The following is a 7,064-nucleotide window of genomic DNA, read 5'->3' on the forward strand; positions in this document are numbered from 1 at the left end:
AATAGACCTATCATAACAATTAACTTGGGTATGGCAATGAGATAACCAATCCATCTCAAGCATCACATCATAAGAATGCATATCCAAGACCAATATATTGTCTAGAAATCTAAGTTTACCAATATCTAGTGTCACAGGCCATCACTCTCATACAAAATAGCAGTATTGCCTATAGGTATAGCAATATTATGTGCTCGATCATATACTTGTGTTACCAACTAAACTATAAACAATATTTCTGAATACTCCGTAGAGCAAAACACATATAGCATATAATGCACTATAAAATCTACTCACATTTAGGATATCGCTCTTTCTTGGGAATTCTTCCTTTGAAATCAAACTTACAGTATTGATTCCCACAAGTTTCTTTTATAAATTCATTGGTAATCGTCTCGTATCCACACAACGCAGTTAAAAAAATATGTATATATTTGTTTATCTGTCCAAATACCAATCACTCCACTATGATACTCCTTTATTATCACAATATACACTTTCCAATACAATTTAATAAAACCATTTATGCAAATATCATAAAAAATGTTCTCATGAAACATAATAGAGATACCAAAACCACCAGTTCACTATATTAAGACCTTTTTCAAACCATAAACATCCAAAAGAATAATCATCATATATTCTTTAAAAATAAGATAATACTAGTTGATAAGCGCTGAAAAGTGTGCATTTAAACCCCTTAAACTTAAGTATTCTAGGACCTTTATCTATCTTACTTTCCTATTTTAGACTAATTTCGTGTTATTGTCCTTTTTAGGCGTTTATCCCCAAAATAAGCTAATTCAGCCAAATAAGAGCTTAAAAGAAGCTAACTCAAGCTGGATGAAAGAAAGGAGCAAAGTAGAAGTAGAATGAAGCAAAGTGTGAAAATCAACATGTTCGATCGATCTCAAGAATACTTCGATCGATCAAAAGTTCATCGATCTAGACATTTCAAGATGGATCCAAGCTCTTTTGTCTTTATCCAAAGATCCTACAAAGTTCGATCGATCCAACAATTCTCAGATCGATTGAAAAAATTTCATCTTATCCTGTTGTACCACCCCACCTACCACTTTTGTCTCTTTCCCCAAAATATCTCAGATCTGTCCTTATCCAAAAAGGTGCCGCCATGGGAGGATCGATCCAGCCAAAGTTTGATAGATCTCAGCTAAGGTTGATCGATCTCAGTATAGGTTCGATCGATTTCCAACTCATTAAAAGTTGCCTCATAGTGCAATAGTTGGAGGAGCCCTTGTGTACGAGCCTAGACCATTGGGTATGACATTTGAGCTACCTATATAAAGATTATAAGCCACTTTTACAAATATGCTTGGAGGAGTTGATAGATACAATATTTGATTTTTCTTAGAGAGGAAGAAAAGAGAAGAGGAGGCTAGAGACACATTCTTGGGAGGTCTTCCATCTAACTCAAGAAGAAGAGCATTTCTACCATAGAGATAGCCCTTGAGGGCTGGAGGACACCATCGATGAGTGGCTAGACATCCTCTTGGGGCTAGAGTTAGCCCTAAGCATGCTTTCTTTACCTTAATTTATGTATTTTTGAGGAGATTTGTGTTGTAATACATGTTTTGACATCTTTATATACATATATCTTATTTATTTAATGATTTATATGGTTTAATTCTTCCAATTGATCATTTCATTCTATCCATATGTCTATGTATGCTAGAATAAATGTTCATGTGTTTATCTCTATCTCTAATGTTGTTGATGCATGTCTATATGTGTTGATGCTATAGATCTAAAGATTGTCAAGACATAGTGCTTAATAGAATGCTCTTGTGGTTTATTTGATGGTTCATACTCATTTCTTGATGAATTGTGCCTCCCTTAGTTTAATTAGTTTAATTTTCATGTCATTAGCTTAGATGTAGTGTAGTTACCTTAGTTGTTAAATGGGAGGACAATCCATGCTTGTTGTTTGATATTCCATACTTATGAATGCAAGTAGTATATTTCTCTAATTATGTGATGTGTTTGTTGTGAGCTTGAAGAAGGATTAATGGCTTAGTTTGATATATTGTGCTATTCATTGTGTTGTTTAGACAATATATACTTAATTTGTCATCTATGCTTATTGAAACAAACACACACACTCACTATTGTTGTAACATATGTTTTCCCCCTCATTAATTGTGAATTGAGTGTATAGAAAGGTGATGCTTAGTGGTGATCTCTAAGTCCCAAGACCTCTCTCTCTTATTTTCTCTATCCTTTAATTACTTGTTTTATATTGAGCTTATTTAATCTTAATTGTAGTTTAATCAACCAAACAATCTACCTTTGATCACTCGACCTAAAGCCCTCTAATCCCTTAGGACGATCCCTACTCACCCTTGCTACGTTAGTAGTAGTGGTAGTAGTGATTTTTATAAATTTAAACTTGACCCAAAAGGCTTTTCTTGAACCGTACATTCACTACATTATTTTGGCGTATAGGAATGGCCACCGTCAAATTTTGGCACCGTTGCTGGGGATTAAATTGGCAACGCCGTGTTTTGGAAACAATTAGGAATTAGTACTCTTTTGATCGTGTCTTTACTTTATTTTTATTTTTGGTTACTTATTGTGTTTGTTCTTATTTGGCTAAGTGAATTGAGTGAAGGAAATTGAGCAAAAGAGAATTCAAAGCAAGGAGCTAAGCTAAGCACAAAAAGGACTAAAAATCTAAAAAAATAGCAAAGCAAAGCAAGGCTAGAAAGTTAAAAGTTAAATTGAAGTTGATTAAGGACTCTTTGTGAGATCTTTCTAACTCAAGCTCTAGTTAAATCGTCGGCCCGCGTGGAGGCTTGTTTTTTATTTCTTAGATAAATCGTGAGCCCGCGTGGAGGCAATTTACTTTTCCTTGTATGTTGTTCAAGCATGGGAGTGTTGATTGATTTGCTGTGAGGGCGAAGTAATTGTTATTTGCTTGTTATTTGTCTTTGCTAGTGCATGCATGGTCGTAGGTCGTTAAATACTACTCTTGTCCCTCTTAATTTTCATTTTGAATCGGTTATTCGTAATCCTAAGGGAAGAGGTAGTTCTCATCACTCCATTTCACTAATGGGGAATTTGAATGACGACCATGTGGAGGACCTTGGTCACATAGACCAATAAGGCATCCTCCACCCTAATGTGCATCATGAAAACATCTGAGTACCATTAGGTATGCCTAGACCATTTATTCTACCACAACAACAAGGCCAAATTCCATTGGGAATGCCTCAACCAATATTTGCTCCACAACCTCCCATGGTTCAAGCTAACCACGATGTTCGAGTAGCACCACCGGTTGTAAATCCCCCTCTACTTTAAGAGACTATTATGTGCCTAATGAATATAATGTACCTACTTACATTCAATTGCCTTCATTTAGAGCATATCACTATAAAATCAAACCACAAACCATTCAAATGGCTTCCTAACTATCATGGACTTCCTAGTGAAGAACCTTATAAGCATTTGGATGAGTTTCTTGAAGTATGTTCCACCATGAAATACACGGATATGCCGGAAGAAGTTTTAAGACTTAAACTTTTTCCTTTCACCCTTAAAGACAAGGCAAAATATTGGTTCAACAATCTTAGGCTTTTTTCGATAACCTCTTGGGCGGAAATGCAACAAAAGTTCTTGAAAAAGTACTATCCGGTTTCTAAGACAAATGCCATGAGAACTTCAATGAGAGAATTTTCTCAAGGGGATGGGGAAATGTTTCATGAGGCATGGGAAAGATTCAATGACTTGCTTAGGAAGTGCCCACATCATGACATACCTAAGTGGCAATTAGTTCAATATTTCTTTGAAAGTTTACCAGATAATCAAAAGGGTATGGTTGATGCATCCATGGGTGGTTCTTATCTTGATAAGCATGAAAATGATGTGTGGAAATTGTATGAAAGCATGAGTGAAAATTCAATGCATAGGTCCTTATCTTCTAAAAATGATAGAAACTTAGTTCGAAGGAAGAATGTTGGATTATATCAAGTTGACAACTCCAATGACATAACCGCCGAGATGAAATCCTTATCTCAAAGGTTTAATCAATTTTTGATCAACCAAAATTCGGCAAATCAAGTATCTTCCTCCCCTACTCATATTCATCATCGTGCATCTAATGAATCTTGCATGGCTTGTTCAAGTGTCTTGCATTCTACTTCCAATTGTCCCCATGGACATGTGCAAAGTGAGCCCCATCATATGGATCCTTAATAAATCCAAAACTCAAAACTAAAGTAATAAAACTTGTTGGACCAAGGATTTTATCTGAAGGTCAATCTTATATTTTGATGATTATAAACCATTAATGATGTTTAAGTACTAATATTTTCATTGAGTGATAAATAGTTGATCAATATTCAATCCTTAATGTTAAGCTAGAAGATCCATTCCAAGCATTCCAAATACTAAAGTAATGGATTCAAGGAAGTCTCAAAGTTACAAGAAATAAAAAAAAACTCGTACTTCATAGATCACACAAAGCATTTCAAAGAAAGAAAAAAAGTCTTCATCAAGCCTAAACGATCATGGTCAAAGAATGAAGAAAAGGGTAGATAGGATGGTGAGAGCTTAAGATTCAATGTCAAAGTCTTTATGAATACATTTGAAGCTCATCACTATAGGAACATGCATATCATACATCATTTATATGCTCCTACATCATTAGCAATAGACTATGAACTTCAATACATATATATTTAACATATGAAGTCTTTGCTAAGAATGAGTTAGTTCAAGCTTGTATAAGCTTTGAAAGAACTCACAACTTAAGCTAGAAATGATAGGACCATGCACATTAATAATAACATTTATTTTGGTCTCTAGAAAGTAAAGGAAAAGGCATTGAAATTAATTTTTCATCTTTAAAGCCTTTGTTGCCAAAATTTGGTAAATGACTCTAGGACACAATACACTTGAAATTTATCATCTTCATATGTTCCTAGACTATTAGAAATAGGCCCTGAACTAAATTGAACCATTCATCAAAGTCCTAGGTGCTGAAAAGATGGATATCTCAAAAGAAGCAATTTTCAGCCTAGAAAAATTTCAGACCAGCTTGCACTAAAACTGCTATAACTATTTGTGTAGTTGGAATTTTTACACAAGGCCAATGTCATTGGAAAGCTGACTTCGAGACCTTGAGTTTAGACTCAAATTTCACCTAAAAAGGATTTGAATTGAGAGAGATATAACCATCGTAAGATGCCTGATTCTGCTCTGCGAAAATTCTGACCAGGTTGCACTAAAATAGCCATAACCATTACTGTGATTGGAATTTTTGAGCAAGGCCGGTGGCTTTAGAAAGCTAAATTCAAGGTAATAAATTTAGACTCAAATTTCACCTCATTTGGAGTCTCATGGACTAAGTTATGTTCATTTGAAGTCATGCACTTTTTCTGTCCAATCCAATTTAGCAGCAGCCTTCATGAAGCAAGAGCAGCCTCTATAAGAAATAGAGTCAACTCTCTCAAGACCAATGGAGCCAGCTCTATAAAAGATAGAGCAGGCTCTCAAAGAATGGAGAAGGCTCCATGAAAATGGAGAAGGCTCCATGAAATTAGAGACGGCTCCATGAAATTAGAGACGACTCCATGCAAATGGAGAAGGCTCCATGAAAATGGAGAAGGCTCCAAGCAAATGGAGCAGGCTCTCAAAGAATAGAGCCGGCTCTGTAAAAGACAGAGCATGCTCTCTCAACATTCCAGTAAGCTATTTTTCAATGAAAAATTAATCTTCCAACCAAAGAGCAGGCTCCCAAAATAGGGAGCAGGCTCTCAGAGGCTGGGAGCCGTCTCCATGCAATGGACAGCCGGCTCTCAAGGCTAGGGAGCCGCCTCCTCTTGTTTACAAGAGCCAGCTCCTTCTAGGGTTTTGAACTGTAACGGAAACATTTTCATTCATTGCTCCCCAATTACTTCTAATAGCTATATTAAGCTTCGAAATTCTATAAATACAGAGGGGTTGTCTGCTGAATAAGTTGACCATTTTTTAGAGACATTATATTGCATCAAAGAGAGCTTTTGTTTTCATATCTTCTCCTCATCTCTTTCATTCACTCATATACTATTTGAGAGAGCATTTAAGAACATCATTCAAGTGCATCCAAGAGAGCTTTTGGCTCTACCATTATACAGAGCTTTTGTTCTAGTTTTACTCACTCATAGAGCCTCTGTTCAGATGTCGATCTTTATCTCATATACAAGCTTCCATAGCTGAATCGTAGTGAACTTCAGAGAGTATTTCGTGAGCCTTTGCTGAACTTTTATTCTAGTATTTCATCAGAGCTTTTGTTCTGCATTTTTCTCATCATCTCTCATACATTTCATACTTAGAGTTTGAGCTTTACTTGATTTCATATATACTCTATTGTGAGGTTCGATTTGTATCAGTTCTTAAAAGGATTTCTTGTACTACAAATTCTATCTACAAATCTGTTGTAAGCCTAAGAGGAAGAGTTTCTCTTAGCAAAGAAATTATAAGGGCTGGTGTGGCCTATGTAAAACTAAGAGGGTGGTCTCTTAGCAAGGATATTGTAAGGGTTGGTGTGACCCAAAGGAAGACTAAGAGAGGTTTTCTCTTAGTAAGGAGTTACTTTTAATCAAGGTTTGCTCTCCACCCGTAAGGAGAAGCTATATTGGATTGGGAAGTCTCAAGAGGGATCTTGAGCCGAGGAGTAGGAGTTTCCGAACCTCGCAAAAATCGTCGTGTTATAGTTTACAATTTCTCTTCTCTTATCTCTTTTACAATTGTACTATAAATTGTTTATTTTCATATCTTGATTTCATATGTTGATTATTGCACAATAGGTTATATTGTTGATTAGATATTGTATTTCTATAATTTACGAAAATTGGCCGTTGACTCTATTCACCCCCCCCCCCCCCCCCCTCTAGAGTTAATTTTTGAGTAACAATTGGTATCAGAGCCTAAACTCTATTAAAGGACTTAACCATTTTAGAGTATGATCATGGCCAATAGTAGTAGTATCACACACTTAGAAGGTTATCCCATTGATAAACCTCCTTGTTTTGATGGAAATAATTATATTTATTGAAAAATTA

General features: G+C 35.7%; 1 pseudogene; it reads right to left on the reverse strand.

Moving 5' to 3' along the window:
• Nucleotides 1–3,677: 3,677 nt before the first annotated feature.
• Nucleotides 3,678–3,776, reverse strand: LOC132267796 (small nucleolar RNA R71; annotated as a pseudogene).
• Nucleotides 3,777–7,064: the final 3,288 nt, after the last annotated feature.

The sequence above is a fragment of the Cornus florida genome, unplaced genomic scaffold, assembly GCF_030987335.1.
Source record: "Cornus florida cultivar Cherokee Brave unplaced genomic scaffold, ASM3098733v1 CherokeeBrave_3.0.0_Hap2_Chr07, whole genome shotgun sequence".
Lineage (NCBI taxonomy): Eukaryota > Viridiplantae > Streptophyta > Magnoliopsida > Cornales > Cornaceae > Cornus > Cornus florida.